The sequence below is a fragment of the Panthera pardus genome, unplaced genomic scaffold (genome assembly GCF_024362965.1).
Source record: "Panthera pardus isolate Hobbes unplaced genomic scaffold, ASM2436296v1 HiC_scaffold_24, whole genome shotgun sequence".
Taxonomy (NCBI): Eukaryota; Metazoa; Chordata; class Mammalia; order Carnivora; family Felidae; genus Panthera; species Panthera pardus.
In genome coordinates, this window is record NW_026526810.1 from 57,806,167 (window position 1) to 57,820,072 (window position 13,906).

Here is a 13,906-nt window from a genome sequence, read left to right on the forward strand (position 1 = left end):
TGAGAAATTTCTGAATTGCTGATTCTACACATAAGTGTGTTAATGCTTGTTGTAGCTTTTCTTATTTGTAAATAATCGTTTTAATATGATAATAAGTGAAAGCACCCCCCCCCATTTTTTTTCATTTATTTGTTATTAGTACTTGAGATGTTCTTCACACAGTCTCATTCTCTTCGTCACATTGTGATCTCCTCTGGTGCCCTAAAGCACACAATCTACAGTAGCCCCATGGCACTGTCTCTATGAGAGTATCTTTTTTCATACCTGTTATCTCTATCAGATGTTTTCTTATTTATGCAATTATATGTTAACATACCATCTCTCCACTCTAGGATTAAACTTCATGACAGCAGGAACCTTTCTGTCTTGTCATTGTATTCTGGCCACCCAAATCTGTCTGTGATGAGGTGTGAGCTCACTTATCAACTGGGATAGTTTTTGATGAATTTTGGACTTATTGCTCATAGAATTAGGAAAATATTGTATTGATTAATTAAGGTGTATTTTTCAGTATATGAGCTTTTAATATCCCTTTGAAGTAAAAATGTCCATGTAAAAATGTTTGGAGTAAGAAAATATTGGCTTAATCCCCAGTGTGACTACATTTGGAGGTACGACTTTTAAGAGGTGATTAAGTTAAATGAGGTCATAAGGGTGGAGGCCCTAATCCAAATGCATTAGTGTACTTAAAAGAACAAACACCAGAGAACTTACTCTTTCCATTATGTTGATGACAAAGTGGCTATCTACAAGCCAGAAAGAGCGCTCCCACCCAGAAACTAAATTTGCCAGTGACTTGATCTTGGACTTCCCAGCCTCTCTAGAACTATGGGAAAATAATTTCTATTGTTTAAATCATTCAGTCTATGGTAATTTGTTATGGCAGCCTAGTCAAACTAATATACTTACTGATTAACAATTATTTTTCATGACTTTATTAGAAAAAAAATATTTTAAATTTTTAATGTTTATTTATTTTTTCAGAGAGAGCGACACAGAGTGTGAGCAGGGGAGGGTTAAAGAGAGGGAGACACAGAATCTGAAGCAGGCTCCAGGCGCTGAGCTGTCATCCTGATGTGGGGCTTGAACTTAGGAACCACGAGATCATGACCTGAGCCGAAGTCGGATGCTCAACTGACTGAGCCATCCAGGCGCCCCCCAAAATTTTTATTTTCCATGCTATATCATGCTATGTCATTCTGGTCTTGATATGCCTTTATGCCACTGATAACATTACTATGGCTGTGATGATTGATGGGAATAAATGAGGAACAGAGGACGCACTTTTGTAAGATCAAAGTTGAAATTTCCACATTCTAAAGCTTTTCCTTTTACAAACTTCATCACTTATTGCATGATAGTTTCCAAAAATAGATGGCACTGTGTAGACAAGGGATAGTACCTTAATTGTCCTATTAATGCTACTTCCATTTTAGATTGATCAAGGAGATAGTCTTCTGGGAGAAGGTCTTAAAATGATGTAATAGTCTCTGAGATCAGGAAAATGTTAGGGCGCCTGACTGGCTTAGTCAGTACAGTAGAGCATGCAACTTGTGACCTTGGGGTCATGAGGTCAAGCCCCACATTTGGCATAGAGATTACTTAAGGAAATTAAAAAAAAAAACAAGAAATAAAATGTTTGGGTGTGCAATTTTTGAGCACTCCTTGAACCTTCGGAAAGCAGACGAAGACCAAAATTGTGAGCATAAAATAACTCGTAAGTCCTTCTGAGCTGTTTTCTGGAAGCAGATACAGTACACACAGAGCAAAAACCAACTAATGTGCATACATTATTAACTTAAAAACACCTTCAAACATTTGATGACCTAGTTTTCTGTTTTAATTTGTTTTCAAGACCTAAAGGCTACAGGTGTCTGTGAGAGTGAAGAAAAGTCATTGCGGCTAAAGGTTCATCCAAATAGTGATTATTTTTAAAGTTATAGTGGTCATTTAAAAATACTTTCTTTACTAATAATCAAAATTAATGGATGAAGCAGGTGCATACATTGTTTTAATTAACGACAGCTGTGCTTTAGCAACATTATAGGAGCTTATTATGGCAACATTTATTAAGAATATGTTACCAATGCATTTTATAACATGCATTATAAAAAGTTATTAAAGGTTATGACTACATCTTGGAATCATTCAATAAATATTAATAAAACATTTATGATTGTGCCCTTAATTTAAAATGCTATCATTATCTTTCAAGCAGGTGTCAGCATCAAGTGCCAACAAGCCTTTCTTGACCACATCAATGGTAGTAATGATTAGCAGTTTCCCTGAGTATGCGTTTAACATCCTCCCCCTTTTTTTAGTTTGGAAGTACTCACCTTCTAAATGGTAGCTCCTGAGTCTCTCTTTGTGCTCTCTGAACCTCAATAGAAAAAAAAATTCCCCCAAATCTCACCTACTATATTTTAAACTATAGCTACTTGTAACTCACATTTTAGATACTGATTATGGTTGAATTTTCCTTGCCATGTGTCAGTAATATGTGGTTAATTTTCGTTTAATTCTGTTTTTTACATTACCAAAGATACTTATTGAAAAAGAATATTTTTCTTGAGGCCTGGTGGGATCCCATAGCTCATTAATTACTTTGAAACTTCATCAATCAGGTTATAATTTGCTATTACTTAGGTAACAGTGCTGAATGGAGTGACTAAAAACAGGGCCATTTATTTCAATTAATCATTTGTTTTATGCAGTATCCGTTTGGAAAAGTGATAGTAAGGAATCTTCCTTAGACGAATGTGCTAAAAATAGAAATAACAATTTTGAAATTAGTTGCTCTTGGTTAAATCAATGTAAAGTCCTGAAATGTCTTTCTTTTAAAATGTAGAAAATTCAAAGACCTGTAAACTGTAGCTATGATGGCTACTAAGATCTAAACTCATACAAATACAATCACAGAATTGGCATCATTCCTACCCTTGTGATACAGAATACAAAACAATGAATAACTGGTATCTAGCTATAATTCTTCTACTTTTCTTTTAAAATTTTTTTAAAGGTTTATTTATTTATTTTGAGAGACAGAGAGTACAAGCAGGAGAGGGACAGAGACAGAAGGGGAGAAACCTAAGCAGCCTCCATGCTGTCATTGCAGAGACCAACATGGGGTTCATCCCACAAACAGTGAGATCATGACCTGAGCTGAGATCAAGAGTTGGATGCTTAACTGACTGAGCCCCTCAGGCTCCCTTTACTTTTCTTTCTTTCTTTTTTTAAATTTTTTTTTAAAGTTTATTTATTTTTGAGAGAGAGAGAGAGAGAGAGAGAGAGTGAGAGAGAATGACAGGGGGAGGGGCAGAGAGAGAAGGTGAAAGAGAAGTACCCAAGCAGGCTCAGCACTGTCATTGCAGAGCCTGTTGCGGGACTCAAACCCATAAACAATGAGACTATGATCTGAGCCACAATCAAGTGTCACACACTCAACCAACTGAGCCACCTAGGAGCTCCCTTTATTTTTCTTAACTGGAGTCCTACATCGTGTTTTTTTTCTCCTCCCAAAACCCATTTGCAGTGAAGTTGGTATTTCTGAGCTAACCAAGCAAATGTTGGTTTCACCTTTCATTGTCAGTGGTTAAATCTATTAAACTCTGTATCTGTTCTCACTTAAGCTAGTTTTATGAGTTCTAGCTTACATACTTTAGCTTTAAACTAACAAATTTACAACAGCCCTTTGGCTGTTGAATACTTATAAACTTTCTTCTTCCATCTTAACCAAACAAATCCAGAAGACAACCGTGTTTCACATCTAATAGGTCCTGTTCTTAAAGTTTTCTTTTATATAAAGGAAGGCTAACAAAAGATAAGTGTGGTGAGGATATGCAAAAATTGGAACCCATGTATGAGACTGGTGAATGTAAACTGGTGTAGCTACTGTGGAAAATCGTATAAGGTTCCTCAAAAAAACTAAAAATAGAACATCAGCAACTGATCCAGCAATCGCTCTTCAGGGTATATATCTCCCCCCAAATTGAAATCAGGATCTTCAACAGATATTTGCACTCTCATGTTCATTACAGTATTATTCAAAATAGCCAAGAATATGGAAACAATCCAAATGTCAATCAACAGATGAACAGATTTTAAAGATGTGCTATATTCATGCAATGGAATGTTATTCATCCTTAAAGAAAAAGGAAATCCTACCATTTGTATGGCATGAATAGACCTGGAAGACATTATACTGAGTGAAATAAGCCAGTGCACAGAAAGAAAGTAGGTATCTCACTTATATGAGATACCTAAAATAGTCAAACTTGGGGCACCTGTGTTGCTCAGTTGGTTATAATGCATCTGACTCTTGATTTCAGCTCAGGTCATGATCCCAGGGTGGTGGGATTGAGCCTACTTAAGATTTTCTATCTCTCTCTCCCTCTGCCCCACAAGCCTGCTTGTTCTCTCTCTCTCTCTCAATAAAATAAAATAAAATAAAATAAAATAAAATAAAATAAAATAAAATAAAAGTCAAACTTAGGGAAGCAAATAATAGAATGATAGTTGACAAGAGATGTGGGGAGAGGGAAATCAGAGTTGTTGCTTAGGTGGTATAATGTTATACAAGATTAAGTTCTGGAGATCTCTAAAAGCACAGTGCTTATAGTTAACAATATGGTACCATGAAGTAAAATTGAGAGGGTAGACCTGTTAATCGTTCTTACAAAAAGAAAAAAAAAGATTGAGGAGACAAGGAAACCTTTCTAGGTGATGCATATGTTTACCCTGATTGTGGTGATGGAGTCACAAGTGTATGTATATGTCCAAACCCATCACATTGCATACATAAAATATGTGCAGTTTTTGGTACATCAGTTATACCTCAATAAAACTGGGGAAGAACTCAGATCTTTAGCCCTGTTTTGTTAGTAGATTCTCAAGCAATATTTCATGGTGACAGTTGATCTCTAAATTTTCTCATTTTACAAACAGAAATAAAAGAGAAAATGATTGTAAAAGAGGGAAAGAAGGCAGGACAAAAACTCAAAGATTTCTTTGTATAAGAGTGGTCATGATTTTATATATGTATTTTGTACATGATCTAATGCAACATTATATGGTTTCCACATGACTTTTGGTTTCCTTGTATCATTTACAAATATTTTATTTTTTAGGATCAAAACACTTAAACTTCTAATTCCTCCATATATTTTGGGGGCTCTTGGACTTAAGTGGAGGACTTGCAAGGTGCATGGTAAAAAATGTTACTCTGAAATAGTAGTAGCAGCAGTTTTGGTGTAGTAATATGTAGCAGGAGGAATACTAGGAGTAGAAATAAGATGACCTTAGCAATGCTTTTGTTTGTTTTTCCAAGTTCTGGAGTCTAGGTAATCTTCACAGTTGACCTCTTATTAGCTCTGCAGATAGATTGATAGAATCTGATTTTGAGCAATTGAGTCATAATCTCTGCCACAAACTATGTATTTCTGCTTTAAAATCCTTTGTCTCCTTGTTTATGAAATGAGTAAAGCATACTTGTCTTTTATTTCTTAGAAATGTTGTAAATCAAATTTAAGAAATCAAATCACTGGAGAGCCAGAAATTCTGCCTTTCCTACCTGGTGGACCTTATGGTGCTCTGCACCAGAGAAAACACCAAGTATTTACTTGTTGAATTTAAAGGGAAGCATTTTTGAAAAGTTATGCAAGGGGTGCCTGGGTGGTTCAGTTGGTTAGACGACTGACTTCGGCTCGGGTCATGATCTCACAGATCATGAGTTCGAGCCCCGCGTCAGGCTCTGTGCTGACAGAGCCTGGAGGCTGCTTCAGATTCTGTGTCTCCCCCTCTCTCTACCCCTCCCCTGCTCACACTCTGTGTCTCTCTGTCTCTCAGTAATAAACGTTAAAAAAAATTTTTAAAAAGAAAAGTTACACAAATAATCAATAATACCAGTTTGTTGTTTTACCTTGAGTGGCTTCAGAACATTGCGTACCTAAGTGACATTATTGGCCCCAGAAAAATCTTTGCAGAAAGTACAAATGAATAAAATTACAGGACTGAAATCTTTGGACTCTAAAATTTGAGGGGCCTGTCCATAAATGAGTTCTCATTTCCAAACTGAATTTATCACTTACCATTAATCTGTGCAAATTGTGATTGATTTTAGAAATCTTTGAAAAGTTGAGTTTTTAGAAACTGGAGAATTTTACAGTTCTGAATGGCTTTCTTAAAAATAGTAACTCCTAGAATCATGTATTTTTCTTTACTTATTTTTTATTTATTTTTGAGAGAGTGAGAGACAGAGCATGAACAGGGAGGGGCAGAGAAAGAAGGAGACACAGAATCTGCAGTGGGCTCCAGGCTCTGAGCTGTCAGCACAGAGCCCAATGCGGGGCTTGAAGTCAGGAACCATGAGATCATGACCTGTGCTGAAGTCGAATGCTCAACTCACTGAGCCACCCAGGCACCCCAGAACCATCTATTTTTTAATTCAAGAATGTCACATAGGATTATGGTTTATAATTTTTCAAATTTTACTTATTTTGTTTTGAATGGGTAAAAAACCACCATAACTTGTAAAGTCTGAGCACATCACATACTTTATATAATGGGAATTGTTAGCTAACATTAATTGAGCACTTGAGATACCGGATACTATCCTAAACCTTTTGCATCTTTGAATAATTGAATCTCCCTAACAACCCAATAAGGTAGACACTATTGTGATTGCCATTTCACAGATCAGGAAACGGAGATAATGACAAATGAAGTGACTCTTTCTGAGGACTAACAGATGTAAGTAGAGGAATCAGAATTTGGATCCAGGATGGAAACAAAGCCTACACTTACAAGATGTGCAGAGGTGACTCCACTGCCTTGAATAGATTCAAACCCATCTTTTGAGGGAGGTCCCTAAAGAAAAATGACCCAATGCAGCAGATTGATTTCACTTTAAATCAGTCAATGCAGCAGATTGATTTCATTATCTCAAATTTCCGATAGGCTCTCCATATGGTCCAAGAATGTTACAACTTTTGTGTCACGAGCTTCATCCCTTTCTTTCCATGATGGCAATTTCATAGTTTCTCAACTCTCTTCAAATGTTCTGTATCAGCGTTTCTCTCACAATCAGCTTCATTCTTGCTTAAAAAAAACAATAATAATAAGGCCACGGGGCACCTGGGTGGCTCAGTCGGTTGAGCGTCTGACTTCAGCTCAGGTCATGGTCTCACAGTTCCTGAGTTCGAGCCCCACATCGGGCTTGCTGCTATCAGCACAGAGCTGGCTTTAGATCTTCTGTCCCGCCATCCCCACTTTTTCCCCACTTGCACTCTCTCTCTCTCTCAAAAATAAATACATCTTTAAAAAAAGAAAAAGCAAAAGAAATTTTAAAAAGTAGAAACAGGGGTGCCTGAGTGGCTCAGTTGGTTAAATGTCCCACTCTTGATTTTGCCTCAGGTCATGATCCCAGGGTCATGGGATTGAGCCCTGTGTTGGGCTCTGTGCTGAGTGTGGAGCCTGCTTAAGATATTCTCTCTCTCTCTCTCTCTCTCTCTCTCTCTCTCTCTCTCTCTCACTCCCCTCTCTCCTACTAGCACTCTGTCTAAAATAAAAATTAAATTAAAATTAAATTAAAAAATAGAAACAGAGTAGCACTTACTCTACCTACCACCAAATCTGCAAACATTTACAAATCATTTTTTCCCCTAATACAACTAAGTAAGAGTTTCTGTTCCTTTCAGGAAAAGTTCTTCTACAAGTGTATTGGAGTCATTATCATTCACCAGCTTAGTCTAGCTCCTCTCAGCCGAATTAGGGTTCTCTCTCTCTCTCTCTCTCTCTCTCTCTCTCTCTCTCTCTCTCTGAAATGCTTTCATTCTGCTCTCCATTTCTCATCCCTGAAACCATGCAGACCAACCTCCATGGAACCCCTTATCTCACGCCCCCATCTCTCACGTCCCATCTCTCACACCATTTTTCTGCTTCCCTTCACAGCAAACTGTTCTTCTTGAATTCTTCACCTCTTCATATTTGTTCTCCTCTCATTCTAATTCAGCTTGGTGCCTGTCCCTCAAAAAGCTACTTTGGAGCAGTATGCCGAGGGCACTAGGGCACCTCCCATCCTTTTTATGTTCTACCTGTCAGCAATGTTCAACATAGTTATCTAGTCCATTTAAACATTGGTACAGCAGCATAGTTGAGAATCCTAAGAGAAAGATACCATGTACATTCAATTTGCTGTTTTGCTTTGACTCCACTTCTCAACACACTCCATGCAAGAATAGTCAAGTTTGAGGCAACTTTTTTTACACCCAGCACCTGAAGACACAGCCAAATTAACAATTCTGACTCAGCTCTTCCTGCAAAATGAAATCCCGTTCTGTAATTCCTCTGTCTCATCCATTGTAACCTAATTAATTCGCTTGCTTCCTTCATTAGTTGTAACTACCTTCTTGGGTCTTGTCCTGCCTCAAACAGGTTTTAACTGCCATAGCAGTTCTTCAGACATATGGTCTGTTATTGATTCAGTTCATCCTGAGTCAGCCCTGTGTTCTTACCAGGGCTTTTTCTTTTTGGCTTTGTCCAGCTGTGCCTCTAGTTTTATTCTGTTTGGGTTTTCACAGTCCTTCTTTTAAAAAATTTTTAAATGTTTATTCTTTTTTTTTTTTTTTTTGGAGAGAGAGGCAGGGTGTGAACACAGGAGGGAAGTGAGAGGGAGATGCAGAATCTGAAGAAGGCTTCAGGCTCTGAGCTGTCAGCACAGAGTCCAATGTGGGGCTCGAACTCAGGGACCACGAGATCATGACCTGAGGAGCAAAGTTGGACGCTTAACTGACTGAGCCACCTAGGCCCCCATGTTTTTTACAATCCTTCTTAAATAAGAACACCCCAGCCTGGACTTTTACCCTACTTCTTTATCTACAGTATTCACTGACTTATGTAGTACTATTTACCATTTTTGTTACTTTATTTTATTTTATTTTACTGATTTTAGAGAGAGAAAGAGCATAAGCAGTGGGGGATAGGAACAGAGGGAGGGAGGGAGGGAAGGAGAGAGAGAGAGGGGGAAAGAGAGAGAGAGAGAGAGAGAGAGAGAGAGAGAGAGAGAGAGAATCCTAAGTAGGCTGCATGCTCAGTGCAGAGCCCAGCACAGGGCTCACAATCCCATGATCCTGGAATCATGACCTGAGTCAAAATAAAGAGTCCTATGCTCAACCTGTTGAGCCACTCAGGTGCCCCTATTTACCGTTGTTTTTTTTTAATCCACTGAAATTCATTTTTGCTCATGGGTTCTGCATTGGACCTAAGTTATAAGCAGTAATGTTTATAAGCAGAAAACATTATTCCTGATATGTTTGGATTTCAAAGCATTTAGACCCCGGCTACTCTTTTGGTCTTTTCAAAAATGTTTCCCCTTACATGTGGCAGAATTATGTGACCTTCCTGGTTCTCAAATCCATACTCAATCATTTTTTGCTCTGGGACACAGGATGATGCAAAACTTCATCAAGTAAGCTTACAGATATTTTTGCCTAAAAAATATAGGTTTAGAAGCGGGCCCCCCCAACATTTGCATCTGCACCATTTTAAAGTTCCGACAAAATGTACAAGTGACAAAATTATTATACTGTGCCTCACATACTAAGAATTAGTCATCTAAATTTACATCACCCTTTCAGGGTTACTAAAATGATGGCTTGAGCTTAAAAAACAAAAACAAAAACAAAAAACACATGACAACAAAGAAAATCTCAAATGTTTCCAAAATGTAAAATGAAAAGTATCAAAAAGCTTGCTTTTCCCACATCTCTTTAAGAGATTTTTTTCACCAGTCTTTTATACAGAGGGATGAAGCTGGAGATAAACATCTGAAAGAAGCATCTATCATAAACTGTGAGATGATTAATCCTCTGGGTCATATATTCTCCCATCATTTACTCATGGTCAGATTCGTCTCGAGCCTAAAAACTAATTCCATTCATGCTCTGGGCCTGGAGCACCAAGCTCATTTGCATAATACATTTAGCACTCACTGGATGCCGAGTGTAGATTAATAATCTGATTTGAAGAATAGTGAACAATTGTTTTGCGAAGTTGCAGGTGTTACTGCTTTTGGGGTGCCTGCATTACAAACCCAGCGACAAGGAGCATATTGATCCAAAAGCATGTTTGTGCCACAAATAAATATCACAGAGATACCAATATTTGAATTTAAAATATGGCAGTATGGTCCGACATTCCCTGCCTTTTGGCAGGCAATTCAGTGAATCTGCGAACGTATTCATGCGAATAATTGTTCGTGATCACACAAAATCTCTTGACTGCTGTTAGCACCAGCCACACGATGCTATAGCAGGAGTTTGGAACTACCTTTGAATTTTTCTGAATGGAACATAGACCCAGGGGGACAGAGAAGGGCTCAAGCTGGGTTGCATTTAGTTTTTGTTCTCTGTTCTCCTCATAACTCACAGCACTTTCACCCAAACCCTATTTTTATAAAGTATAGAACTTCTTGGTTCCGGTAAGTGTTAATTGAATATTGCATCTGTAGCACCAAAGATCATCAGAAAGTAAATTATTTTCCTCGTTTGAGGGCCTATAACAATCCCAATACCACCCATCACTAATGAGCAAGTGTATGAGTTTCTTTAAAAATGTTTTTCACCTATAAATGATTTTTTGGCAAGGGCCATGTGACCACAACAAAGTCACTGGAAATCACTGAGAAAGAAAATATTTTGGTATAAGGGAGTGTAAAAAAATGACACTTTGTTGCAGTTTTTCCAAGCAAATTATAACTGCCTGTCATGCAGACAAGGGTTGCCATGGTAAGCAGTTTTCTTGAATAGGTAAACCGTATAAAAGTGAGACAGACGGAGCATGTTTGAAGCTTGTGGGAAAGGGAAGTTCAGGTTGCCTGGAGCAGGAATAACTTCAGGATTTAAAATCATGGGAGAGCACGACACCCTTTCCCCAAATGTGGTGTGGGCAAATGTCCATTTTTCTTTCTCAGGTGGTTTCTTTCTGAGATGTTTAGCATAGGAAATACTACTGGTTAACGGAGTAAAAGAATCAGAGAAATATCACCAGCAGGTTAGGATTCACTGCTTGTTGGTTCTGAGGAAAACGAACGCTTCGTGCCTTCAGCGTACGTTCTTGTCTCTGTACCAAGTAGCCAGCAGAATTCCAGATACTTGGTCCTCTACAGCCAAAAGGCAGGGTAAAATCCTCTAATAGATAGAGTTAGGAAAATTATTTAGTAAGATATTCTCATTTCCTAGTTATCCCTAACTCAAGAACTCTCCTGTTTACATTACTGCTTTGCTTGATATCATTGAAGGAAATGGAGACATTGGTCAATAGGTATCAATATATATCCTAGTTTTTAACTCTTGTACTCTCTCACTTCTAGGCCCACTTTTTTCTAGCTACACTCTTCTTCAGTGCTTCATCTAGCCTCACAGCTTTGATACTCTCTGTGTGCTGCTGGCTCCTTCATCAATTTTTCTTAATGTTTATTTTTATTTTTGAGAGAGAGAGTGCGTATGAGTTGGGGAGGGCCAGAGAGAGAGGGAGACAGGACCTGAAGCAGGCTCTGAGCTGACAGCAGAGAGTCTGATGCAGGGCTCAAACTAACGAACTGTGAGATCATGACCTGAGCCAAAGTCAAATGCTGCTCAACTGACTGAGCCACCCAGGCACCCCACGCTCCCTCATCTAAACAGAGAAACCTCCAGGCCAGAGCTCTCTGCCCCCATCCTCAGGTCCGTATCACTGTGCCTACAAACATCTCTACTTGCATGTCTAACAGATACCCTTCTCATCAATATAGTGAGCTGAGCATGAGCTAAGTTGTCCTCTTCTGCAAAAAATCTCTAAAAAATGGCAGATATTGGTAAACAATTAAAGTAATTGTAAAATTAAGGTAACTGTAAAGTAATGTGTTCAAAAAGAAAAGGGAATACACAAATAAAAAAAAAAAAAACTCTGAGAAATCCCAGAGGATGGCAAGTAGATAGGATTTGTTGAACACTAGAAATGGAGGTGGCCTAGGAGAAAAAAAAATGGGAAAGCTGGTTGGGTTACCTCAGCAAGAACAGCCAGGTGAACTGACAGTGTCACCATCTGGACCATGCAGCTATGACAGGGATTTTTTGCTCCACATAGTGTCAGGGATGTGTGAGCTTGGGTAGGAGAGACATGGCCACACCCAGGGTGCTGGCAATGGCTGGGAGAAATGGAAATCATCTGTCCCCAGAAGACTAACCACACAGGTACGTCACCAGGAAGTATGTCCCACTCCTTGTCAAAGCTCAGTGAGAACTGGCCAGAATAGCTTCTCGCCAGACTCTCCTATCCCTCCCCTTAGCAGGTCTTAGACTCCTATAGACATTGTTTGACAGGAAGTCACAGTCTCAAGGATGGACACACATGATCAAGAATCGCCAAGTACTGAGAAAAACCAAGAGCTCAAATACAAAACAGTAGGATCAATAAATACACATGCTTAGATTAGAACAAAAAGAATTAATGGAACAAAGAGGAAAAAGTATGAAAATAAGAATAATAAATATATTCAGAGGGATAAAGCAAAACTGAACACCCATAAAAAAAGAAGGAGAAGAAAGAAGGGAGGAGGAGGAGGAGGAGGAAGAGTAGAAGGAGGAGAAGGAGAAGAAGAAAAAGAACAGGCTGTTCGGAATCCTCCTCTGAAAGAGCTGGTCTTAAAAGAAGCAGAGGCTCAGGAGAGATTTGCCAGTCCAGAGGAATGAGGTTTCCCCAAGGAGGTCAGCAAATAGAAAACAACAGCCTTAGGGCAGGACAGTAACTGTGAACTCTCAGAGGACTTCACAGCCTCAGGCAGGGGCTTTAAATTGTATCTGGAATATCTGCCCTCTGCCCATACACACCTACAGCCATCCCCTTCCTTGCCAGGGTCTCTAACGGGATGCTAGTCTTTTCTCAGGAGCTGCAACTGGATGGGGACAGTCATGTTAAACATGTGACACTTATGGGATTCTCAGAAATGGAGGAAAACACTTTCAGAAAAATCAAGATGCTATGCTAATTTAAGACTGGGGACTCTGAGTGTTGAGATTTGGGGATGCCACAAAGTTAAATACAGCTTAGGGATCCAAATAAAGAAAGACATAGTTTCTCCATTATGGAGACCCAAACTAATCAGAATAAAAACAATAGTAATGACAATAAACTGTATTGATTCTTCTGTGTCAGACTCTCTGCTAAACAGTTTGCATGCTTTATTCCATTCAAGCTTTTTAGAAATCACATGAAATCAGTACAATAATTATCAATTTTCAGATGAAGAAAATGAAACTCCTAATGATAACGTGACTTTATCTGAACTGGTAAGGTTTGGAGTTAGTAATTGAATCCAGATAGTTCAGAGGTCACCCACTTAAGCATTGGCTTCCTAATAGTGCTGTGAGGAAATAAACCTATTAACATTACACTCACAATATCCCCTAATCACACAGAAAACAAACTTGCGCTGACCTTCAGATTCCTGGAGGCAGATCATAGCTACAACCTATAGAATATTAAGGCAGGAGCTCCCTAGAAGGGCTTGCTGGTTAGCTGGTGTCTTGAGTCTGAGAGGTAGAAGAGGAACCAACCCTTGGAGCAGGTGTTCAGCTGGAATGAAGGGTAGGAAATACAGATTTCAATGGGAATACATAATTTTGCCCAGAGGAGTCCAGGAAGAATTCTCAGGAGCAGTAATGTTTGAATAAACCCTGGATTAGGAATATGGCAAAAGAGGGCCACAGTCAGGAGGCTTGGGTGGAAGATCTCTAGTCCCTGGGAAGATAGACCAGGGAAAAACAGGATCCCAAGTTTGGACAACTGAATTGCTCTGTATATATTATTAAAGACTGGGACTTGGAGAGATAAAATGGGAACAGAGACAAAAGGGATGTTAATAAGAAGGCAA

General features: G+C 38.8%; 1 long non-coding RNA gene across 1 annotated transcript in view; it reads left to right on the top strand.

Annotated features, from left to right (window-relative positions):
* LOC109263187 (uncharacterized) overlaps positions 1-13,906 on the top strand; it is a 342,726-nt gene that overhangs the window by 279,289 nt on the left and 49,531 nt on the right. Inside the window, exon 3 of the long non-coding RNA XR_002078100.2 lies at positions 6,693-6,814. This is a non-coding gene — a long non-coding RNA (uncharacterized LOC109263187). The remainder of the gene's footprint in view (positions 1-6,692; positions 6,815-13,906) is intronic.